Source organism: Engraulis encrasicolus, chromosome 19 (assembly GCF_034702125.1).
Source record: "Engraulis encrasicolus isolate BLACKSEA-1 chromosome 19, IST_EnEncr_1.0, whole genome shotgun sequence".
Classification (NCBI taxonomy): domain Eukaryota; kingdom Metazoa; phylum Chordata; class Actinopteri; order Clupeiformes; family Engraulidae; genus Engraulis; species Engraulis encrasicolus.
Window position 1 is genome coordinate 48,671,777 of NC_085875.1, and position 27,216 is coordinate 48,698,992.

At 41.5% G+C, this 27,216-nt stretch overlaps 1 pseudogene; it reads right to left on the reverse strand.

The window, feature by feature from the left end:
- Positions 1–2,352: 2,352 nt before the first annotated feature.
- Positions 2,353–27,164, reverse strand: LOC134435570 (calpain-1 catalytic subunit-like; annotated as a pseudogene).
- Between the last annotated feature and the right edge of the window lie 52 nt (positions 27,165–27,216).

Consider the following 27,216-nt stretch of genomic DNA (forward strand, 5'->3'; position numbering starts at 1 on the left):
ATTAACAAATTGAGGAGAAATTAGTAAACTTACAGGAGCTTCAGTGATGGTGAAGTATTCAGTAGAGCTAAAGGTTTGAAAAGGGGTCGTAATGACAATGACCTTGTCCATCCCTGATTTTATAGTCTTTTTAAAAAAATCTGACGGTGGTGACCAATATTGTTTTACACGCACTATGTGCATATCTGCAAAACCACTTCAATATGGACTTTCACATCATGGTGATATTATTCAATAATATCAGTGATTTTTACATTTTAAGTCAATTGAAATGATGATGTCTGTCCTTGGGACAGCTGTTTTTACAGGGTGTGGGCAGGTTTATAGCCATGAAAAGTAATACAATTACACTTAAATATTTCAAACGACTGTACATTTGTGTAACAGACCCCTGGGTCTTTACCTGGATTCATTTTGTTCATGAAAATGTATTTTATTTTCAACAGAATTGGCAGTTTATTGCTGAGACATGTTTTAGCCGCTTTCTCAAGAATCAGTGACATACATAGCTGTTACACCATTTACTCCATTGCACCTAATGACAGACTGTTGTTCCTGAAAAACACTAAAAACCTAACACCCCCCCCCCCCCAAAAAAAAAAAAAAAAAAAACCTTGATCCAACCAGTGCAGTCAGCTGATTGCAAGACAAGACAGGTCTACTGGTCCTGTGTTTCTTGTTTTTACCTTTACTTCTACTTTTAGTTTTGACCCCTCTGTTTGATATTGTCCACAGACTTGTGTCTGACATATACATAATTGAGTTGTACACAGACGTTTATCTATTCTCACTCTTTTGTCTAAGCTGCTTGTGTTCAAGTCACTATACGAAAACAAGCAATACTGATATGACAAACCTTGATAGAAAGTCAGTACTACTCACCTTTTCAAGCTCATGGTCACGAGAACCGTCCCTGAGAAAATAATGTACAGTAACTAATAAATATACGTACATGTTGCTAATTCAATTAATAACTGTAACACTCCTGTAATTTTGCACAACTTTTGTAATTTTGTGTAAGTTTGCATGACGAAGACACATCAAGTTTAATCATTGTGGAGGCATGAATCTCTTACTCAAGGTGGTTCTCAGACTTAGACAGAGTGGCCAGGATGAAGGAGGCCGTTTCATTGGGCTTGAAGGTGGAAGGAACGACAACATAGTCTCCTGGCACCAGCCTGAAGAACGCCATGACTTCTCGGGCGTTCAAGTAGGTTTTGCTGGAGGCCACTGGCCGTCTCAGGAAAGCAGGCAACTCTCCTCCTCTTGTGCCTTTATACTTGAAGAATAAAGATTGACACCAGCCTTACATTTCTTTGTCTCATTTCAAAGTGAATCTCAATATATTTTTCTGAATATATCTGGGTGTCCCAACACAGCAAGTGTTGAATTATTAAGAGACAGGAATAGACGTCGTTTCGTATCTACCCCCCTCCCCCCCTTTTTTTTAACTTGAAGGACAAGTGCACTATTTTGAACATTTAGCCCCTTTTCTGACAAATGTTTGGCTGGATTTAACCCTCTGAGGTCTAAGGCCTTTCAGAGGCTTTTAGGCTGCTTGCACCACCCTGACATTTTCAAGTATTTTCAACTAACAGTAAGCATCTATGCAAAAGTGAAATATATGGTTGCATTCTGAAAAGCCTGACAATAAATAATCTGAAAGAAAATTGGGTGTCATACAAACATGTTTTATTTAAATTGAGTATAAACACAACTGTACAAAAAACAGGTTTCAGAGGTCTTCAAAAAGTGCAAGAAAACACACAATAAATATATCTAGCCAAGACTTTTGAAGTTTGAATCTTGTAAACAAATGTGTTGGCTGCATAAAAGTAAAAAGGGCATTTAGAAATGTTTTGTTGTTTTCATACAAAATGCAAAAAAGAAACACTATGTCAGGCCACTGCCTGTCTCATTTGAATACTAATGAGATAGGTGTGAAAAACCTCTAATGGCCCACACCCCCCTGTCAATCTCCATGTGCTCTGATAACACACCCCCCTGTCACTCTCTTTGTCCTGTGGCCAAGTGAGGAGCATGGCTGTGTTTACCCTAGATGAAAGGGGCGTGTTGTCACCTCTGAATAGCCACTCAAGCACCGGTACTTTACATGTGAATAGCTATATGTGTGGCTGCTACAGGCAGAGAGTACAGAATATGCGAAGATTTCTTTTCACTTTCTTTAAATTGGGCCAGCTATATAATTTATTCAATATATATATATATGAAATCTGGAAGGTCTGAGGTTTCTAATGGTGTAACTTGTATGTTTCAATGACAAAAACTCACAGAGTTACAGATTTGTTTTTGGAGACATGTCAAATTGCCCTCTCAAGGGCAATTAGACCTCAGAGGGTTAAGGACAGATTTTGATATGCCCATAGATGGCCATTATAAAGCTATTCGAGACAAAAATCCAAATTAGCCAAATAATGGAGACAGCAGTAAACATCATGAAAACATTATATAGTGAGGGCCACTATTTTTTATTGCAGACAATTGTGTACATACCTCAGGAGGCACCTGTGTGGACAAAGGAAATAAAATACACTTTTTAAATTATTAACAAAAATAAAATTACACAGCTCGATCCATCCCGCGATGCATCCCACCCTCTAAATACTCCCCCTCCACTCAGGACTCAATTTACACAAATAAAGGGCTTTACATCCTTTGTGTGTGTCTAGAAGCATTCAACTGATTAAATAAGTTAAGTTCAGATACACACTCTGAAAACAGAGAAGCCGATGTGTAGGTTCTTGGTGAGGCGTCTGTTCCTCTTGTCTGGCTTCTGCATAAGGGACACTAACATGTTGTTGGGGCCCTGCTCAGAGGCGCACTCGTCGTCCACAGCATCAATGTGGATGCGATACTGGGGGTTGGTATGGAATGAATCTAAAGAAACAAACAGAAACCCACACGTGTGTTTGTGTCAAAAGAGCTTAGATGTTAGTAATTGGAGCTTGAAGATGCTCTAGTTTCTGGGATGGCTTTGGTGTAAAGCAGGCATGGGCAACTTTCATGAGAAGTGATATTTTATCTATGTAAGGGCCACACTGAGTAAGGAGGCGGGCCGCATGTGGCCCCTGGGCCTCCAGTTGCCCATCCCTGGTGTAAAGCCATCAATGCACTGAAGATGGCTTAGGCCGAAACGTATGTCTGCTTGGCATGCTGGGAGTTTGTCCCAAACGTCTCTGACGGGAAACAAAAAACAATGGGGCTTATTTGCGGATGTTGTAAATGTCCAAGAATTAAAGTAGAAGGTAAAAGCTATCCAAAGGTCTGACCAGGGAGCGGACAAAACACATGACCAGATAAAAAGAGAGAAAAGTCTGCTTCAACCAGGACTTTGCTCCCACTTCTTTTTATTTTGCCGTGACGTTTCGGGTAGAAACCCTTCTTCAACCCGAAAAAAATCAAAAAAGTGGGAGCAAAAAAATCCTGGTTGAAGCTGACTTTTCTCTCTTTTTATCTGAAAAGAACGAAGAGAACATTCTTTTCCAATAGTCACCAGTACAGTAGGTTTCCCATCAATCAATCCATCCATTTTTGTTTTTTATCTTCACCATAAACACTTTTACTTAACCCTTGCAAGGTGCTCGGGTCATTTTGATCTGTTTTCAGTTTTTGGCTTGAGAAAAATAGTATCAGTTATTATTCTTTCGCACTGAGATTCACTGGCTTAGGCTCATTTTCAGTGAGGAACATGAATATATTATTATTTTTTTTTTTCCATTTTTCATTATTTTTCTGTACTGTATGCCCGGGTCAAATGGACTCAAACACCTTCTATGTACCCAAAATACGAACACCTTACAAGGGTTAAGTAGAATTGTATGTACTTTTTCTGTACCCTTTTTTGTACCAAATGAACCTTGATGTTCCTATAGGCCTGCCTAAGTTCCCAGATGAAAAACTATCTGTACAGTATAACAGTATAAGAAATATAACTGAAGTGCACTACTTTTTGTGCATATAAATGGGTTTCCTGTGTGCTTACTTAAAATTAAAAGTGCTAAACTTACTCAACTAGTATAGGCCTACCTGAAACCTCCAGGTGTGCTGAAGTGTACTTTTTACCTGGGTAGTTCATGCAGCCACCCGCATTCCTTCCAGCAACCCAGCGGCCATCGTGAAATTTGGACATCCAGTGGCATTCGGAAGAGCCATCCAGGAAATCAGGGCACAAGCAGCAGATGTCCATGTCATTGTAGCTCTTGCAGAAATCTTCAAATGACATCCTGAATATGAAGATAAAGTGTTTATCTTTTGGACACCCTGTATACATAGGTTTCCCATTTACATTTGCACTGTGAGGAAGGGCAAGATGCCAACAGTCAACCATGTGAAAACGTTTTTTTTTGCAGTTTCCAACAATCAGAGGCTGAAGAGGGACCTCTGGCTGCGCGTGCAGACAGGAATGTTTGTAAACGAGAAATACAGGCATACACACATTACTCCATGCAAATATTCATGCAGATATTAACATGGCAGCTTCAATATTTATCTCACATCCACAGGGCTCACACACACAGCAATATTTTATTGGTTCATACCAAAACTCTCCATCTTCCCCAAATGCAGCATTGCTTGGTCGTTCTCCCAAACTCACAGTTTGCCAAGCTGCAGATCTACAATGACAAAATACACAGTTACTCTTCAGTTCCTGCTGCACACTATCACACTATTGTCTGGCTGTGGGGCTGGCCCATTTAGTTGTACCCTTGACATTTCGCAAAAGAGGTAATTCTGACTGCAATTAGAGTACTAATCTACTTTTTGTTTCATAACTTAACCAAAATTTAATTTGCAAATTACTATGTCCTCAAATTCGAATGATGTGACATTATGAGATAAAATAGATTAATGAATCATTAATGAGTTTATTCCGAATTGACCTTTTTCAAATGTTGTCAGACACCTTTGAATTAATTTCTTTGAAGCAGGAAAAGTAGCATTCGGTGGCATTAGCATAAACTTACTTACTTTTTTGGAAGCTGGTAGTTGGGTTTTATTACATTATTACATTACATTGCATTTGGCAGACACTTTTTAACCAAAGCCACTTACATTCATAGCCATCATCACTAGCAGACACAAAGTGCACAGGATATATATCTTATAGAACAACAGGTGCAGATACTATCAGGCTGGGCCTCGTTTTCGAAAGGGCCTTAAGTAAGGGTTAACGTTCGGCGAGAAGGTCGCTACCGTGGAATAGCAGCACGACAGAGAGAATCTTTAGACCCCGACGCGGAGCGGAGGGGTCTTGTTCTCTCTGAAGTGCTGCTATTCCACAAAGCGACCGATTCGCCGAACGTTAACCCGCTTATTATATGGATATACTTAAATGATTCACACATGGCGGGGACATTTCTTTAGGCCTATTTAATGTTAAGTTTATTATAGTTTTTCATGTCAAAAGATTGTTCCTGCGCAAAACAAAACAGTGCCGTTGTGGAACACCGCTAGGCAACAGCTAGGTAGCCAGGACAACAGGTGTTGTCTATCACAGCAGCTGATTAGAGTCTTGTTGAAAAGTCGCTTTAGCAGTGAAAAGTCTTGTTGCCATTGACAGCGGTCTGATATAGACCAACCCGTCCGTTATCGAAAATTATTATATGGTGTGACGTCATCGGTCGAATGCTCCATTCATTTCAACGGGGCTCCCCAACGTTCGCACGTCTGTTATTTTTCGATAACGGACGGGTTGGTCTATAACAGACCGCTGTCAATGGCAACAAGACTATTCACTGCTAAAGCGACTTTTCAACAAGACTCTAATCAGCTGCTGTGATAGACAACACCTGTTGTCCTGGCTACCTAGCTGTTGCCTAGCGGTGTTCCACAACGGCACTGTTTTGTTTTGCGCAGCAACAATCTTAACATTAAATAGGCCTAAAGAAATGTCCCCGCCATGTGTGAATCATTTAAGTATATCCATATAATAAGCGGGTTAACTTTCGGCGAGTCGGTCGCTTTGTGGAATAGCAGCACTTCAGAGAGAACAAGACCCCTCCGCTCCGCGTCGGGGTCTAAAGATTCTCTCTGTCGTGCTGCTATTCCACGGTAGCGACCTTCTCGCCGAACGTTAACCCTTACATAACAGACGTGCGAACGTTGGGGAGCCCCATTGAAATGAATGGAGCATTCGACCGATGACGTCACACCATATAATAAGTACTACTTAACGCTACGTGCTACTTAAGTTCACACGTAACACCATCGTAGAGCTCACAGAGTGTTTCCCAAAGCCAACTTAGCAAAGAACCATCGCAGGTTGACACGTAACTCTAAGAGAAATCCACGAGTGATCTGGAGTAGTCTTAACGCGCTAAGATTGATCGTAACGGCATGGCACAGTGGAGACACCCACAGGATATGAAGGGAAAAGAAGAAACTTGCGCATAAGATTGCTGTTTTAAGACGCGAGTGGCATGGCACAGTGGAGACACCCACAGGAAAAGAGGAAACTTGCGCTTCAAGTTGATGTTTTAAGAGGGGAGTGTAAATATCATGTCACCACAGTTGACACTAACGAAAATAAGAAGGTAACATTAAATGTGTATGTGTATAAAATAAAAGCAATGTGTTTGGAAAACATTTTACAGGCAGTAAAATAGTTCAGCTGTGTTTGATAAATCAGGGCATTATTAAACTGTGATCAATCATAATTTGTGTGGGTGCTTCGTGAACAAGAACAAGGCATCCACACGCAAAATAAATAGGGGGCTTCGGCGACCAGAGACAAGAGTGGTGATGTCGGAAGGCCACTACCGAAACATTAAAAAAAAAGAAAAACGGTCAGCGAGTCGTTGCGCCCTCTTTCATTTTCAAGTACCCTAAGAAAGGGAAGGCGACGCAGAAAAGACACGATAGTTGTAGGCTAAGGGTAAACTATGACTTAAAAAAGGCAGTGATTGGGATTCGTAGATTTTTTTGTTTTAATAACAGCAGACTGCCGTGCAAAATGTCCCTCACAGTTGTTAAAGCCTTGAGTTGCGCGGTACTTTGCGCGCCGCTCCCCAAATGCACATCCCAATTTGGAACTCCTAGGCCTACTTGTCTTCTTAAATATTAAGCATGGTAGTCAACTGCAGGCGCTTTGTCTGGTTTAACGGCGTAGCTCATGGTTTTGCATGATTTCATTGTGTGTGTGTGTGCATTTTATTTCATTTGCCAACAATAACTCCTGTTGATAGTTGCAAACTGCTACAAATGTAGTCCCACCCTTATAGAAAACAACTTTTGATACTGACACGGCGCAGTTCACTCCGATGACACTTCAGCACCACATATGTGGACAGCGATCCTTAAAGGGGCATTCCAGCGGTGGAGACATGAATATGTTACTGAAAGTGGGTCATATTTATAGTAGAATAGTAACATACATTTCTAATTTGGTGCCTTCTTGGCCAAGAAAAGGCAGAAAATGACTTTTTAGTGCTTGTGGATTTGTGAAAACAATCCCCATAATGCACTGCAATGCTCAAGTTCCACAGGCCACACCCAGTTATTTGGCACTCCCTCCCTCAGCTTGCAAGTGCATCACAGTGGGACAGACATCACTGGAAAGGAGAAGCTGGAGCACACTGCAGCTTAGTTTTCAAGACTTTATTTTGTGCACACACGCGACCAACGTTTCTGTGTTGCTACACCTTTTTCAGAGTCAAATGATAGCAAGAGAGAGACACACATTTCAAGACTTGACATTCACAGGTGATGCCACTTGGTTTGGCTAAATTGGTCTGATCTCATTGCAGGTAATTGACCCCACCCCCCCAACACCAAGACAAGATTGGGTAGCATGAATGGGTGAATGGGTAGCATGAATTCTGTAAATAAACAACTAAAAATCTCACACAGTGTCCCTTTAAGCATATTTTGTTATATGGGCAAAGCCATGTTAATCAGCATCCAATCAATGTGTATGACGTGATGACGTCAGTGCCAATGCAGGTGCACGCGCACCACCATAGGCGCCGAAACCGTGGGTGCTCCAGGGCCCGGGCACCCACGGGAATCTTTGGGCACCCATCGAGCACCCACGGACAAATCCGAGCACTAGACTAAAGCAGTATTATTCACGAGAGAAGTTTAAAGATGAAATGGCGTTTGCATTTTAACTGTCTTTTTGTAACTTAAGGTAGCCTATTATAATTTCTCATCTTGTAACGTAAGCTACTTCACGCGCCGATCCTCCCCTGTGGTCAGGTGCGTTGCGTTGCTCTTCTACACAATCAGACAGTAACCATAGAAACATGGTTGGATTGACCATATGGCAAACAGGGATTTTGCCCAATGGACTGTAACTCCCCTCAATCAGTCCTTATGATGATAGCAGACCTCTTCGAGATAGCAGATATTGCTAAAACATGTTGGGTGTTAAATTCCGAAAAGTTCCATTAGTGAAATGCCGTTGAAGCTGTCGCTCTAAATGCCTCGTGGACTAATCTGAAAATGCCCGACATGAAATTTCAGAACAGTGCAGCGTCTATGCAGACGGTTCAGAAGCAGAGTTCTATCACAGGCTATGTGTTAAGCTGTTTATTATATTGCGCTATTTCACAAGTTATGGAAGTTATGGAAGGATCTAAACATTTCAGTACAAGCTATGACTTCTTACAGACAAAGGTTTGCAGTCGGAAAGTTTAGCCTACAAAATGGTAAGTCACTGACTGTCATCATCCTGCGATATCCCATGTGTAGCACCGCCGTGTGCCTGCCGTTTTCTGTTATGGTCATTTTTGTCTACACTCTGGGTCTAAGTCCTGGGATGATCAAGTTGAGTCACTACATATCCATACTTTTGTTGTGCGCTGTTGGATGATTTTGCCATTTCATTTTGCTGTTCTGGCTGCACTGTTGGCTTATATAGTCATGACTGAGTAGCCTAGTTTGAACATAGCTAGCATGAAGTGCATGGCTATGCGCTGCGTCATGCATTGGACTCAAACCTAACATTTCAACATATTTCTGTGACACGTAGGCTATTTGTGTGTGATATGAACGTTGCATTCATGTTCTAAATCTAAAGTGCGTGGCTGAACGCTAGTCTGAATTCACTGTGGGCGCACGCGTTGCTGCTGTTGTTGTTTATTATTATTTTATTGATATCCTGTTTGGACGCAGTCTGGCTACTGCACAAAAATGATGTGCGATCTTCTGGGTCCGTGTAGCTATGAGCTGGTCTTTATTCATGATGCCGACTAGGACAGAAAGAGGCACCAGCAAACGTGGCCTGGGCTTTGCGTGCGTTCAATGTACACCAATGATGTAGACCTCCTTGATGTACACCAATGATTGTAATGTAATTCAATTTTCAATTCAAATATAGGCGATTTTATTGTAAATTATTGATTTGACACCCACAAGGAAAATACATAGGATAGGCCTGCAATTATTATTTAGCCCTCCACATTTTTTGAAATAGAAGTGACCAACTCATGATGAAACGATTATATTATTGGAAAGCAAGGCATGGCAAACAAACGGGACATTCGGTGGGTCGCGACCCCCGGTTGGGAACCCCGAGCACCCACGGGCAAAAACAAAAGTCGGCGCCTATGCGCACCACTACCATGCTTTATATGTGTGTTTGAATAAACGGCTGAGTCAGTTGCAAGCAGAATGAAGAATGCCAGCCAACGGAGAAGATGTTGTCCGAGTGTCTTTCTCAAGCTAAGCTAGTAGTCAGTAAAGTTGTTCACTGTGTAACCTAAGTAAAACGCAAGTGCTGCTGCGCAGGGATGGCGAATATCCCCACAGGTTATGGGCCCAGTCACTTGGGGCACAGATGGAGCAGACTTTTATTCGACGGCGAAGAGAAAAGTTATGAACTTTGGGAAACGAGGTTCCTCGCGCACATGGAGCTCCATAGTCTCAGGGAGACTATCACAGAGACGCCTGAAATCGACGATGAGGACGAAGCAGCTCTCGCCGAAGACGAGGCAAAGAATGGTGAGGCTTACGCGGAACTTGTGCAAGTATTGGACAACAAAAGTTTATCGTTGGTTATGAGAGAAGCCGAACGAGACGGAAGGAAAGCGTTGGAGATTCTTCGAAGGCATTACGTTGGCAAAGACAAGCCACGAGTCGTGAGTCTGTACTGTGAACTGTCCTCACTCTGCAAAGCTAGCGATGAGACAATTACCGAATATATAATTCGAGCAGAGACGAACGAATTAGTGATGGACTTATGATTGCTATGGTGGTGAAAGGGCTACCGGAGTCCTACAAACCATTCGTTGTGCACGTGACACAGGCAGATGAAGCCGTGACTTTTGGCGAGTTTAAAAGTAAACTGCGCAGCTATGAAAGTACTGAGAAATATGGAAGAGGAGACGTGACCGAGGATAACGTGATGAGAACAAGCGGGGCAACCAAAGCACGCGGAAGAGGTCGTGGAGAGAAGGTGGAGATGGCCGAGGTGGAGTGCTATGCGTGCGGCAAGCGAGGGCACACGGCCCGAGCATGTCCCAACGACGCACAACAGAGGAGAGAGGATCGAGTTTGGGACACACCACAGAGAGGAAGAGGGCGCAGTCGTGGACGCGGCCGAGGTCGTGACCAACTCAAGAAAGTGGATGAACCGACAGATGCACAGTCGTCTTTTTGCTTCAAGTTGAATGACTGTCAAGTGCAAGGTGAAAACAAAAAAGGGCTCATGGTTGACTGCGGGGCCACATCGCACATGATCAACGACGCCACCAAGTTCAAAACGGTGGACAAGAGCTTCAGACCGGAGGACCACATGATCGAGCTGGCCGACGGAAGCAAGGTGAGCGGAATGGCGAAGATGAGGGGAGACGCCGAGGTCTACTTGCTGGACAGCGAGGGGCGACGCGTGAGAACGAGACTCAAGCAGGCGCTCTACATTCCATCGTTCCCGCAGAACATCTTTTCTGTCAAGGCAGCGACAGGCAACGGCGCAGAGGTCCGATTCAAAGATGGCGATGACTGGCTGGTCAACAGGGACGGTACAAAATTCAAAATGGATGTGTATGGTAGGCTGTATTACCTAAGCACAGTTGAGAGTGAAAATGTTGATGAAGTGTATGGTTGTCATGATATGCAAACGTGGCACAAAATACTAGGTCATTGTAATTTTGATGACAATGCAAAGTTGGAAAATGTTGTTGAAGGGATGTCTATTAAGGGCAAAAATGATAAGTCAAACCACAATTGTGAAATATGTACACAGGGCAAATTCACCCAAAGCCGAAACAGACAGGCAGACGCAAAGGCTACAGCCATACTTGAGCTAGTGCACACAGACTTGTGCGGCCCTATAGAGCCAGCAGATAAAGATGGATACAGGTATGCAATAGCATTTACTGATGATTACAGCGGGATGATTTTTCCCTACTTTCTGAAGGCGAAAAGCTATGCAGCGCAAGCTACAGAGAAATTCATAGCTGATGTAGCTCCCTATGGAAAGATTAAGTGTATAAGGAGTGACAACGGTACAGAGTTTACTGGGCAGGAGTTTCAGTCCTTACTTAGGAGTAATGGGATAAGGCATGAGACAAGTGCACCCTACTCACCCCATCAGAATGGGACGGCCGAAAGAGGATGGAGAACCTTATTCGAGATGGCAAGATGCATGCTATTGGAGAGTAACCTCCCAAAGCAATTGTGGACATACGCAGTGCAAACAGCAGCTCAGATTCGCAACAGGTGTTACAGTAAGCGTCTAGAGCAGACACCTTACTATGTTTTCACAGGGAAAACACCCAACCTGTCCCATATGAAGATATTCGGATCTGAATGCTACACATATAAGCAGGACAAAAAGAAGCTGGATGCTAGGTGTGACAAAGGGATCTTTGTCGGCTACGATAAGTATAGCCCAGCTTACAACATCTACTACCCAAAGACAGGAAAAGTCCTAAAACATAGGCTAGTGAAAATGATCACTAAAGGCAGCGCAGATAGCCAGACGCAGACCAGTTATGACATGGAGGATGATACAGAGAGCTATGGAGATGCAACACCACAGGTAGTGAGCCAGGATCAGGGACAGTCTGAGGAGACTAGAGAGCCTAGTGAGGAGACCACTGAGGCAGGCCCAACTCAGACAGATGGTACAGAGACAGAGCAGATAGAACAGAGGTATCATGTGAGGGAGAGAAAGGCCCCTGAATATCTGAAAGAGTACCAATGCAAAGCAGATTGTGATAATGAAACAGAAAATGTGGAAACAGAAATGTGACCTATGGTGTACCTAAAACGTTTAGTGAGGCAATTAATTCAGGAAAATCAAAGTTGTGGGGTGATGCGATGAAAGAAGAGATGCAATCCTTAACTGAGAATGAAACTTCCACTTTGACACCACTGCCACAGGGTAAACAAGCAGTGGGAGGCCGCTGGGTATATGCAGTGAAAGAAGGCCCAGATGGATCTGAGACTTGTAAAGCCAGATATGTGGCAAAGGGGTACGGTCAGGTGGAAGGGATTGACTACAAAGAGACTTTTTCACCCACTGCCAATATGACCTCTGTCCGAGCATTGATGCAGGTAGCCGTGCAGGAGGATCTTATCCTTCACCAAATGGATGTAAAAACTGCTTACTTGCATGCTCCCATGGACTGTGAGGTATATATGGAGCAACCCGAAGGTTTTGAGGTCAAGTCAGGTGAAAATCTTGTGTGTAAACTCAACAAGTCTTTGTATGGGTTAAAACAGTCCGGTCGCAACTGGAATAAGTTGCTGCATGATCACCTAACAGGAAATGGTTTTGTGCAAAATGATGCTGATCATTGTGTCTACACCAGGGAATCTGGGAACGAAAAAGTCATACTGTTAGTGTGGGTTGATGATTTAATCATAGCAGCCAGTGACAACACAATACTCAGAGATGTGAAAGAAATGCTGAAGAGAAGGTTTAAGATGAAGGATATGGGTCCACTTAAACACTTCCTAGGTATTGATTTTAATTACACTGATGGAGAAATCAAAATGACACAGAAGAGACACATTGAGAAAATGTTAGCCAGATTTGGAATGTCTGAATGCAAGCCGAGACCCACCCCATGTGAGCAGAAATTACATTTTGACAATGATGGTGATGTAATTGATTCAACAGGTTACAGAGAGATAGTGGGTAGCTTGATATACATCATGACCTGTACTAGGCCCGACGTGAGTTGGATAGTTAGTAAACTATCACAACACCTGGCAGAACCAAAGCAACAGCATTGGACTGCTGCGAAACATTTACTGAGATACTTGAAGGGTACTATGAATCAGGAATTACACTACAGGAAATGTGAGAAAAACCTACAGCTTGAGGCGTATAGTGACGCTGATTGGGCAGCTGACAAAAATGACAGGAGAAGCACCACTGGATATAGAGTTCTTCAGTAACGCGGAAGCATGTAGTAGATTGTAGTCTTTCATGTTAGCATTTAAGGACTTCCTGGTTCGTATCGGCTTCCGGACTCCATTGGGAATGAATAGGGGTAAATTTCAAATAAGCTCCGAGTGCAAGCACGCGCTTAGCGAACCCCCGCAAACTGTCGAGGGTGTTAAAAATAGGCTGTAGGTATGACATGGTTGATCATTTTGTGTCAAACTTCGACATAAATACGATGTTGCGTCCATATGCTAAACCCGGAAGCTTTTGGCGACTACAGAAGCGGCGCCTGTATCTAACGGCATGTACGTGCGGAGGGTTGTACCCATAGCAACCAAAGGAAAGTATGTAGTTCGGAAGTTTTAATGATCAGAAAGGGGTTAGCAATATTGAATTATAATCGTCATGATTTAACATGTGAATACACCAACATGATGATACGATCCGTTCCACTAATGAGAAAGGGATGCGGGGACAGGCTAATGTTCGTTGTTGCCGTGCAACTTATATTTTTGCCAAACCTGAATCTCTATGGCGTTTTGCAATGTAAAAAATCGCCATCGAACCGGAAGTCCAAACGCCGCATACAAGTTGACGTCAACGCTGAAGAGCTCTATTGTTTCAGCTTAACTGAAACTGGTGCAGTAACCTCATGGAAGAGCAGGAAGCAGCCAACAGTGGCTCTATCCAGCTGTGAAGCAGAGTACATGGCTCTAGCAGCCGCTACTCAGGAGAGCATGTACCTTGTTCAATTACTGAAAGGAATGGATGGTAATAATCAGCATTTACCAGTCAAAATCTATGAGGATATATTTATTATTATTATTATTATATATCTATTGTCCTACTGCAGACATGGTAGCTGATGTACTTACCAAACCAGTGTCAAAGGTCAAATTTGAGAAATTCATGGGTTATTTGTTTGGAGAGTAATAGAAGCTGGCAGCTGAAATTAATGTTATGAAGAAATGAAGGGAAGAATGTATTTTTCTTTTAAGTTTTCGGAACTGCCAGTATGTGAAATATTTTTGTTTTGAGTTTTACTGTAAGTACAGTACAAGTGAGATTTGTATTTTTGTTTTGTTTTCCACTTTACAGAGAGAGAGCTGTAAACATGTCTTTGAGTGGGAGTGTTATAGTCCAGCGGATTGGTGAATTGATCATGCACTTTTGAGTAAAAGCATGAAAATTGGTACACATATACCTCTTCCTATGCTTATTAATATAAGCGTTGGAGGCGTCGCGAAAAATGAAGAATTTTCAAGATGGCCGCCAAATCCAATATGGCCAACCCAAATTAATGAAACTACCTGACATGTTGTTGTAAAAGCATGAAAATTGGTACATATATCCTTCTTGATATGCTGATTAATATAAGCGTTGGAGGCGTCGCGAAAAATTATGAATTTTCAAGATGGCCGCCAAATCCAATATGGCCAACCCATATTAACGAAACTACCTGACACTTTGTAGTAAAGGCCTGAAAATTGGTACACATGTCCTTCTTAATATGCTGATCAATGTTATTGTTGGAGGCGCCACGAAAAATGCTGTATTTTCAAGATGGCCGCCAAATCCAATATGGCCAACCCATATTAGTGAGAAACCATCATGCACTGCGTCATAAATACCTGAAATTTGGTAAATGCATACTCTATGATGGTCTATTAATGTTAGAAATGGAATTGTTGCGTAAAACCAAAATTGAAATGTTCAAAATGGCCACCAAATGAAATATGGCCGACCCATATAACAGGAATTGTATAGCAGATGAGTGAATCCATTATGCACGTAGTAAAAGCATGAAAATGGTTACACATTTCCTTCTTTTTCAGCTGATTATTAGATGTGAAAAACACAGAATTTTAAAAATGGCGGCCAAATCCAATATGGCCAACCCATATTAACTACTGGGCACTTTGTGGTAAAAGCATGATAATTGGTAGTCTACACAGTTACATCTTTATGTGCAGGTTAATATTAGGAACGGAGGTATGAAAAAAATTCTGGATTTTCCAGACAATTCAAACATGTTTGACCCATATTAGTGAAACCACCATGCACTTTGTAGCAGGAGCATGCAATCAGCACACATATACTTATTGATATGTATAATAATGTAGAAGGGTTCACGTGAGAAGTGTGCGCACACACACACACACACACACACACACACACAAGTAATAGTCCTAAAAAAGATTACTCTGGAAGTGATCCTAACATAGCCTAATTTTGAAACATCAAACCCTACCCTACTAATGTTATATATAGATATGTAGTGTTACATATTGTGTTACAGTACATTAGTGAAACCAGGGCACAATTTGCTGCGAAAGCATGAAAACACATGCATCTTCAAAAAATCAAAAGAATGTTCAAGAGGGCCCCACATCAAATATGGCCAACCCATAGATGTATAAATGGGCATAAAATATCCTATATTTATCTCAGTATAAATTTCTCTGTACTTGTAGTAGAAACATATTTGTAGTCTTTGATGAGTCAATCAATATTTTAGTAACATTTTCAATGGATTTGAGCCATTTATCATTGAAATTAATTAAATGTGCACAACTTTCATTCAAGTACTGTAGGTAACAAAACACAATCTTGTCCCCCCTCAACATGGGGGTTAAATCAAATCTTATCAACTTCACCTTGCATATGATGCATAGTTTGCATACCTTGAACTACAAATATAGAAATGGGGGTTCACCATAAGCCAAATCTTGCACACCATTATTATAGCCAAAAAATGAATCCTAATACTGTACAAGTAAACTTTCACTCAAGGTTACTCAAATTTACATACCCAGAGTTGACTTTGCACCAACTGTGCCATTCACCATTTATTCAAAGTTTGTGTGTATCTTTTAATTAGGCATTGTTGGCAGTTTGATTGATGTTGGCCATAGGATATACTACAACCTGGGGAATCCCATGCTGCTTTGCACACTTTCTGATCTGAAAGACAGCATGGATTCCATCCCTCAGAAATTGCATATGTAACCTTCAGAGTATCTCACTTGTGAGATCAACTGGTGTTAACCAGGCAAGACATACCCATACAACATGCATGGGACAGGATTGCAGTTCGTTTGAAAACCTTGAAGTACAGCTAGAAGTAGTAATTAATTATTGGTTTCTTTTCTTAACCATGTTTTAACCATGTCCATGAATTGACAAATCAATTGAACTTTCTGTCTAGCAACCTTGAAATCTTGACCCTTTTGAATTTGTGGTCATGAGAGGCATATTAAACACAAGGCCTATGAAGTCGTCACTAACTGCTAGAGGTACTGTATATCCCACAATGTGCCTGGAGGATTAATGTATATGGGTTGGCTACATTTGATTTGGCGGCCATCTTGAAAATTCTGGTTTTATTTGCTATGCCTCCATTTCAAATATTAATCAGCATATCAAGAGGTAAATGTGTACCATTTTTCATGCTTTTACTACAAAGTGGGTGTTGAATTCATCAATGGTTTCATTAATATGGGTTGGCTAGATTTGATTTGGTGGCCATTTTGAAAATTAACATTTTAAAATTTGAAAATTTCTTGCAATGTCTCCATTTCTTTTATTAATCAGAATATAAAGAAGTAACTGAGCATCCATTTCAGGTACAGTAGCTTCATTAATATGGGTTGGCCATATTGGATGTGGCGGCCATCTTGAAAATACAGCATTTTTCGTGGCGCCTCCAACAATAACATTGATCAGCATATTAAGAAGGACATGTGTACCAATTTTCAGGCCTTTACTACAAAGTGTCAGGTAGTTTCATTAATATGGGTTGGCCATATTGGATTTGTCGGCCATCTTGAAAATTCATAATTTTTCGCGGCGCCTGCAATGCTAATATTAATCAGCATATCAAGAAGGATATATGTACCAATTTTCATGCTTTTACATCAACGTGTCAGGTAGTTTCATTAATTTGGGTTGGCCATATTGGATTTGGCGGCCATCTTGAAAATTCTTCATTTTTCGCGACGCCTCCAAGGCTAATATTAATCAGCATATTGAGAAGGATATGTGTACCAATTTTCATGCTTTTACTCAAAAGTGCACGATTAGGCCCTTTTGTGTGTCTAATCCGCCGGACTATTAAGCATATTTTGTTATATGGGCAAAGTCATGTTAATCAGCATCCAATCAATGTGTATGACGTGATGACGTCAGTGCCAATGCAGGTGCACGGGCACCACTACCATGCTTTATATGTGTGCTCATAGAGGTAGAAAATAACACTAGAGAGGACCCCGCCCCCCTTTATACGGCAATCTGCAGCGGCCATTATCTGTAGGTAGATCAGAGAAATGGAAATTAACGGAGAACGAGGCTCACCTCTGTCAAAAATGGCTTAATCATGTGAAAATGTCCACCAACACACTATACAAGGACAATAGTTTAAGTGTGTTGCTAACTATGTTCATAAAAGATATTATTTGATTTTTAAATGTATTTTATCGACTCATATGATTTAAGTAGATATCTAACCTGACATTTCAAATCTGGTCTTTGATTAAAGTGTTACTTCATATTTACAGTTTTAGTCAATTTCTTGACAGGGGTGGGCGTGTTCTCCATTGACTTGCATTGCCTGAAGGTACCTACTCTACCTACGGAAGTTGGGAAGCTCCATCTGACATTTCCCAGTGCTGTCGCAAATTGCTGTGTCCTCTCTAGTGTTATATTCTACCTCTATGTGTGTGTTTGAATAAACGGCTGAGTCAGTTGAGCAGAATGAAGAATGCCAGCCAACGGAGAAGATGTTGTCCGTGTGTCTTTCTCAAGCTAAGCTAGTCAGTAAAGTTGTTCACTGTGTAACCTAAGTAAAACGCAAGTGCTGCTGCGCAGGGATGGCGAATATCCCCACACTGTGCACGTGCGTTCATGTACGAGTGTCTTTGGGGAAACAGTCGTAGGAAATCTAAGAACATTCGCAGGATCACTGGTTAACGACACACGTAAGGCTAAGAACCATCGTCGGGAAACGAGGCCCTGGGGAACGGCGGTAACCCCAAATCCGAGCTCAAGTCTGTAAACTACGCTATTTTTAGACAGAGATCCGTTCCATCAGCCTTGCTAACCTGAAACTCAGCTGAGTTGCCACGGTAGGCCTAATTTATCCTCCAACTCTAACCTGGTAGCTCCCAGGTTAAACACCAGGCTAAATCAGTGTTGCAAAAAAAAAGAACCTGTAGGAAACAATGTCACAGTGGGCACGTTCCGCTTAATTCCCGCCATCATTTTACGAGATCAAAGCGAACCAGTCACTCGATATTAATAGTCTATGGTGTGATAATGCCAGTAAAAACTACAATAGTCACCATTGTCTTTCATTTCGGGGGATTTCTGATAATGAGCACATTTTTAAAAACTTTTATAGTGTTGATTTATTACTATGAGGCTGAACAATTCCTCCTACATAGCCAAAGACGTGAGGGGCTCAGTGGATAGGTGCGCTACTTAATATGTGGTCGTCCCGGGTTCAAGTCTTGTATTGCGACAGGTTATGGAAACTTCAAAACGGTTATTTTTGCCTATTCTCTCCTTTGTGGCTGCCTTCATTTGCTATCAAGCAATAGGCCTACAGTTAAATGTAGGCCTAGACCTTAACATTTTACAGCATAGGCAATAAAAAAACGTCTTCACAACCACCTTGCAGACGCCGACGCTTGAGTTTGCATTGTAATGGTTCAATAAATGATCTCTGCCTAACGTTTTAGCTTTATTTAACTCGAAAACAAATTCTTCTGAAGGATAAAATTAAAACACCTTAGAAGATACAAGCGTTTTATTTTTACGCATTGAATTGATGGCAAACAAGGTTTGGACGAGATTCTCCCTTTGATGATTGAGTTTCACTGTCATTGCGCACGGAGAGGATTGAACGCGGCTCTCTCAATTGGAAAGCGGTTACGTTACCTCTCACCTACAAATGCTCGCATCATATGACTGATAAAGACTTGATTTGACAAGGCATGCCCCAGTCTACAACATGATCGCATTTTCGACAATCGTTGATATGGACTTCCCCTGTACACCGTGCACGAGCGCAACGCCAGCTCTGATGAGCGCGGCTGAAGTGAAACTAGCCAAGGCGCAGCTGATCTTCAGTGGTGGAACGGTGTCAGAAGCCGCCGTTAATTGAAACTCAGCTTTTGCACGTAAGCTTTTGCGTGAATTCAGCGCCAATGATGGAATGATCCCCTGGTCAGTCAGGTTGTCATGTGATAAAAATAAAGAAATAAATAAATTATAACAGCCATGTATCGATCACCCTGGATCTGAGTTAATTTAATAAACTATTTATTGGAGCTTATTCCGCAGTCTTTAGACCTACCCTCTTGAACTGTCTGACATATTTGTCTGCCACCTACAACAAGTGATTTTGGATGTGCGCACCCTACCCAAAACGAAAAAGATCAATTCACCAACATTTGAGAAAAGGAACGAGGCCTAATGAAAGCAACAGGTAATACCTCAGCTTTAACGCTGCATGCTTTAATGTCCGTTTGCAGGTTTGTTTTCTTCAACAAACCCAGCCTATATGTCATAGGTACAGATTATGATTTAGAATGCCTTACTTATCACTCCAGGCGCCGTTCCATTCTCCTTGTCCCCATGGATTGAACAACCTGACCAGTTTTACCGGCTGGCCATTGCTCGTTACCTACAGGGAACAGCATAGTGTCACACATGTAGGCTGATTCAGAAAGCCCAGACATTAAACACATCAACAAGCAAATTAAGCTACATGTAATACATTGAAGGTGCAACTGTTTTGCAACTGTTCATCTTCAAACTGGTCTTAGTAGTACTTCAATGGGGATCAAAATCATACAGTACACGCTATAATCATAATCAACTTCATGTCAAATCCCTAATCTACATCTGAAGAGTTCTTCTCAAAACTTTATAAAAGCCATTTAAATACAATTTTCACAAATATTTTTAACATTAAAAGATTCAAATTCTGATTTTAAGGTAGCATTAGGAAAATCGGAAATGTTCTGTAATTTAATAAAACTGTACACATTTTTAAAAAATGAATAAATAAAAATAAAATAAAAGTAACTTCTTAAATATTTTTGAAAATGTATACGTAACATTTTGGAAAAGAGCTCTTCTTGTACTGTAAAATACCTTATGAACTCCAGTGATGGTGTAGGCATGGCCCTCCACAATTCCATTGGGCAGCACAGTGTTGGCTGCTGTGGCCTGAAAGGTAGAAATGCAATGTGAAAGGGAGATGATGCCTTCCCAATGAAATCATACCTGCATGCAGCATCACTGTAAAACAAAACTCTGTGAAATCTAAATAAAACACAAGTGGCACATGGCAGCATTAATCAAAGTGAAAGTAATGTGCAGTGAAAACGTTCTGCATGCCCTTGTCTGTACTATTGCAGTGCCCATCAGGAGAGTCACTCACTCCTTGAGGTGTGCCACAGCCCATGAGGGACTTGGATTGGCACGCTCTGAACATCAGGTCCCAGAGGTCCGCTGGGGCGTCCTTCAGGTCGAAACACATGTGCACACCCCCGGTGAAGTCCACGAGAGCCTCGGCCACAGTACCACCATTCATGTCAGCATAGGAGCCACACACCCTATATTGGACACACACACACGCGCGCGCGCACACACGCACACACACACACACACACACACACACACACACACACACACACACACACACACACACACACACACACACACACACACACACACACACACACACACACACACACACACGTCAGTAAGGATAAACTTTCATCCTGGTCATGCTAAACATAACTACCTCTCAATCTCAAACCCTAAGGAGTGTGCAAACTGTTTTTCAGAAAATAACATACTTGGCATAGGCCTTCTCCAGCAGGGCAGCCCAGAACTCATTTTGTGATTTCGAGCACACAAAGATCAGCCGATCGTCGAGGGTGGGAAGCATGTCGTCAATCACCACGTCAACCCACTTCCCAAATCTCCAGAACTATGAATTGAATTGAATACTTTATTATATGCTCAAGGGTCCATAAAACAAGACAAACACAAGTTCAGTGCAAATACAGTCTACAGTTTACGGACTGTTTCCCAAAAGCATGTTAGCAAAGAATCATCATAGGATCACACGTAATGTAACTCATAAGTGTTGGCAGGAGTAGTCTTAGCACGCTAAGATTGATCTTCACTGCATGGCACAGTGGAGACACCCACAGGATATGAAGGGAAATTATGAAGTCTCTTGGGTGTATATTATGTATTTATTATTAAAATATTGTTGAAAATGTTACTTTTCGAAAGGGCTCTACTCATTATTGCTACTCATGTGTAATAATAAATAAATGTTTTTCTTCTCTCTTACTTTAAAGTGAAATATGCCTGCATAGCCATCCCTGAAAGATTGATCCACTGGTAAGACTTGTTCCCTGATGTGCTTCTGAAACGTCAGAGCTCCAATGGCAGCCAGGAACCAGCAGTTTCCTGAAAACAAGAAAGAGGCAGAGAGAAGATAGTAGTAGTAGTAGTAGTAGTTGCAGCAGCAGCAGCAGCAGTAGTTAGCCTAATTATCATCAACTTTCAGATCTCTTCGAGACTTGGTCTGACAATTAGCGTTTCCCAAACGGCATGGTTGACCTGCCTTCCTTGGTTTGCTACTGGTTGATTGGTCTCCGATAAAGTGGGTGGAGTTCCTGATTCTTCTGGAGATCAGACACAATATTTACATTACTCTTGGCCTGAGTAGAAACAACGTCAAAGTTCTTCACTTGTGTCACTAGGTTAGCAGGAGCTCCTGCGTGTGACTACTTTTTCTGTCTGTCCAATTCAACCAAGGGACCATTTCACCAAATAATAGCCTGGCCAAATCGAACATTTAAAACCAGTCAATTTGGAATGTGTAGCGCTGAAGTGTAACTAATGAATTCAGATTGTCCATCATTGCTCATGAGCATCGTACTCAAGTCAAGTCAAGTCAAGTAGGTTTTATTGTCAATTTCTTTACATGCACTGGTCATACAAAGAATTTGAAATTACAGAGATACTCAAATGTATCTCAGAGGTAAAGTGGAATAAGGAGACTATGTGAGAGACAGGACTGTTTGATAATCCTATTGAATGTACCAGTTATAAATGCCTTTGGTGTTAGTGATTTCTTTGAATATGTTGTGTAATATTAAAATCTTACCAAGTTGTCCTTGGGCAAAGTCAAATCTTGATATTCCATCTAAGATGAACTGCGGATTGTCTGTCAGCCTCTACGATATTGGGAAAAAACAAATGGATGATTCAGTGATGCTTTATAGTTTCCAATTGAAAGTTGTACATCCTTTCCTCCAAGACAATGACTTGATTCTATCCTTTAAGGACCTTTATATGTGACTAGTGTGGAGATGTTGGTGATGAATGGCATATAAAAAAGTTAAAAGTGCATGTAAAATGCTTATAAAAAGCATACAAAACTTGTTGAATAAGTAAGAAGCAGAACAGGCCAACTTTGTCAACTTTGTGCTGACAACGTCGATATGTGAAAGGATGAGAAGACAATGTGCAAACAGTTTAAGATTCTGCCAAACACAAGACAATTTGGTCAGAGACAATTACAAATTACTGGGAATTGTGCTGATAATGAGACCACAGTGTAACCATCCTCAGCGTTTTTACAGTAAATGCTACGTAGGCCTAGTAGGTTTTGCCCTGATGGCTGTGCAATCGGTTAAAGATTATGCAAGTAATAAACACCTCGGTCAGAGATGTCCGCTAAGTAGTAGTGTTGAAAACCAAGACTATAACCCAACTGCTGTCAGAATTGTTACATTTGTGTAAAGTCATGTTAGTGCTGACAGGTCTAATTTAGTTTAACTTCTATTTGACAGGGACTGTGCACGAATATACATTTCAGCCAGGTCATAACCCCGAGTGAAAAACCGACATGAAAAAACATGACATGGAAATAAATTCAAAGACACAAGATTATAAACTACGATGTTTATAATGCTACTGTATTTTAAATCTCTGATTCAAGTACTGAGTGCGAGTGTGATACAAGCACCAACCGTGTTGTTGTTAAAGTTCCTCTTTCTAAACGTGTTACCCCAATGAACTACACAGAGAGAGAGAAAGTCGGAGAAATTATTGCCCTATACTGAATAAAAAATGGATTCAAATAAGCAAGATAAGTAGGCCTATATTTTAATGATATAGACCAGAGCAAAATCCATGATTGAAAAGTTTCTACGATGTCAGCAAGGATGATTGAGAAATACCCATTGATCAGCTGAAAGGGAGAGGGAAAATGACTCCTAAGTGGGGAGGCTTAGCAATATCATGAGAAATTATATGGCGAGAGGGCACAGACCCTCCAGCAGAAGTTGTTTTGGGAGCGCTACTAGAAGCATCTCAAGGCAAGTTCTCAGATTGATCAATTCTTTGTGTTACAGTGAGTTTGCAGAGACTGTGCATCAAGACTTGTATTGTATTGTATTGTATTCTTATATTTAGGTGTAGTCTTTTGTGCATCTTGAACAAATACATCTTCATCAACAACTATAAATTCATTTGAGAACTTTTGTTCTGATTTGATAGACTGGAACTGATTGAAGAGTCCACCCTCTTAGGGGGTCAAAGGTTACAATTTTACCAAGAAAAAAGGCCACATGTGTCATGGTGCGTACAGGCCAACTGAGCACTATGCCAGTGTCTGTTCCCGCATCTAATAATGAACCGGCCAGCGTGTTCATGCCTATATCTTAAAGTGCACGTATAACGCTTATAAAAAGCAAACAAAACTTGTTGTTGAATAAGTAAGAAGCAAAACAGGTCGACTTTGTCAACTTTGTGCTGACAACGTGGATATGTGAGAGGATGAACATACTGTGCAAGCAGTTTAAGATTCTGCCAAACACAAGACACTTCGGTCAGAGACAATTACAAATTACTGGGAATTGTGCTGATAATGAGACCACAGTGTAACCATCCTCAGCGTTTTTACAGTAAATGCTACGTAGGCCTAGTAGGATTTGTGCTGATGGCTGTGCAATCGGTTAAAGATTATGCAAGTAACAAACACCTTGGTCAGAGATGTCTGCTTAGTAGTAGTGTTGAAAACCAAGACTATAACCCAACTGCTGTCATCATTGTTAGATTTGTGCAAAGACCTATTAATGCTGACAGGTCAGGACAGTGCATCTTGAGCAAATAAATCTTCCTCAATAACAATTAGATCTTGGCACAACTTTTGTTCTGATTTGATACGCCTGTACCTGATAGACGAGTCCACCCTCTGAGAGGGTCAAAGGTTACCATTTTACCAAGAAAAAAGGCCACATGTCTCTCATGGTGCGTTCAGGCCATCTGAGAACTGTGCCGGTGCCCCTTCCCACACCTTATCTCGAAACGACCAGCGTGTTCATGCTACAGATCTTAAGGTTCGCAAAGTGGAAAGTTGGTTTGAACCGAAAAAAACTTGCTTTTTCTCTGTGAACCATGACGACAACACGGACGTCAGCAATTTCATCCGGGTAACACACAGTCACGTGTGGAAAACTTCAGAACCCTGTAGCCTATGACATGGATTGTTCGCAATTAAGCACTTTAGGGCTGACAATCTTTTAAGAAGTGAAGACATTTATTTAATTCAAAAGGTTACAAATTGATCAGATATTACAAGATTTTCATATGTAAGGTATCATTGTAAAGCTAACAATATACTTTCAGAATCTATGATTAATTCAGTAGGCCTATGCCCCGGGCCTACTTGTGGGCTATTCTGTTGTGGCTATAGTCACATACATGTATGTTCAGTATGATCACAAACAGTAGCTTATCTGCCTACACAACGGAATTCTCTTTTCTGATTGGCTGATGGGGTTGCAGTTATTCCCCTATAACCGGTGCAGGCGTCAAACGTGCGACAAAGTTAGGCGAACTGCCGTTAATAATTCAAAACTGCAGGTTGCTATGGCCACGACCCCATCGTTAGTTCTATCTCATTTGGTTGTCAAGTCAAGACCCCGTCGTTAGTTCTACCGCATTTGGTTGTCAAGCCAAGACCCTGTCGTTAGTTCTATCGCATTTGGTTGTCAAGTCAGTCGCCCCAAAAGTTCTACATCCGTACACGCATCCGATAGAGGCACGCCTGACTTACTTGCTCACTAGATTATGCTGTAGTTGGTATAGGTCACAAATTTACAGATGGCAATAGAAAAAAAAAATACACTGTACCGAAATTCCAAGCACACGCCTCGCCATCAACTTTATCAAAACAGAGTCACTTCGTCAACCTCTGCTCCCCTCCCATGGGAAACTAGGCTACCTTTTTACAATGTATTTCCGCTGCTTTCCCTTAGTTATTGAACCAAAAACATTCCTTTTTTAATTAGGCTACTCTCATCTTGTGGGAGAAGGAACAAATGTGAAATGGGAAAAGGTAGAGTTATTAAAAATGTCCCATTTAGCGTGGGGAATCTCTCTCTCTCTCTCTCTCTCTCTCTCTCTCTCTCTCTCTCTCTCTCTCTCTTTCATGCACACAGTTGACAGCAGGTAACCTAGCCTGTGATGATCAACAGGAGGAAATAGGACTAGACGTGTTTCAAGTTTGATTAGGCTTACATAGCCTACGATTTGGACCAGATAATCGCTTTTTTATGATTATCCATGGCTATTTCCATGTGATGCGACATGCATCAATTCAGAGTGTAGAAATGCTTCGCATTGTTTTTGTTTTTTTTACTTTTGTTTTTTTTTTAACTCCACTGTGGTAGAGGGCCTAAGGAAAATCAAATAATCACAGTATCGGAAAACGAAGATTCTAGACGCCCGCATAGCGACATTCTATCTTGCGCACATTGCCAGAGTTCGAAGCCGCCGCCTCGCCATTAATCTCGTAAAACCAGTCACCTTGTTGGCTTTTATCCCTTACACATCTGCATGGTTTTATATTTACGGTGAGAATATGGATCATCATCATCATCATACAGTCAGAGGACTATCTGGCAGCATAGAGTCAAATTACCATGCTCATTGTGCACTCACAAAAAAACACAGTCCCGTACATGCACCAAATCCTAAAAAGATAGGCCTATACAGGTAAGGAATGGACATATTCTCTATTCTGACAACGCAACATAATTACCATTAAACCCTGACCCGACAACTTGAGGCAATATACTTGTTTCAAAGAAGGCACACATTAATTTTACTTTTTCACCCCAGGGGCATACGTCAGTGCTCGACACATTGATAAACAATAAATTGATATGTATACCCCAGGTCTTTTCCATTCCGATTCTGGCCATGTCTCCAGGTGGCAGGATGCCGTCCCCGATGGACCCGTGGTCTGGGGGGAACATGTCGTCAATAAACCTCTCGCGGTTCATGATGCAGTACTTCTTCAGCTCCTCGTAGTCCTGATTTTCGTACTTCTCTGGGTTGTCTGGAGACCCCACGCCATTGATCTTGTTGCGCTCGTCCATAATGCTCGAACACACACCGGGAGAAGGCATTTTTGGAAGATTGGGTTGGTGGTTGCACTGGCGAGAGAAACACACAGAAAAGGCATTCAGTGAAACCATGGTATTATCAATTGAAAATGTTAAAAAAAACATGTTCAAAATGTGGTGCAATCCCTCGGAACCACTTACATACCTGTCCAAGGTGTGAATGTTTGTACAGTGCAGTGTTGTCCCTTTTTACTTGTTACCTGCCCTACACGTGAAGAGACAAACGGTTATTTTCACTGTGACAAGCAAAGTTATGTTCACAGCCACAAGATGACAGCAGCTCTTGGCTGTGTTAAGGAGACTGCAGATGAGATCCAGTAGTCTGAAGCTGGGATTGGTCCTTATATA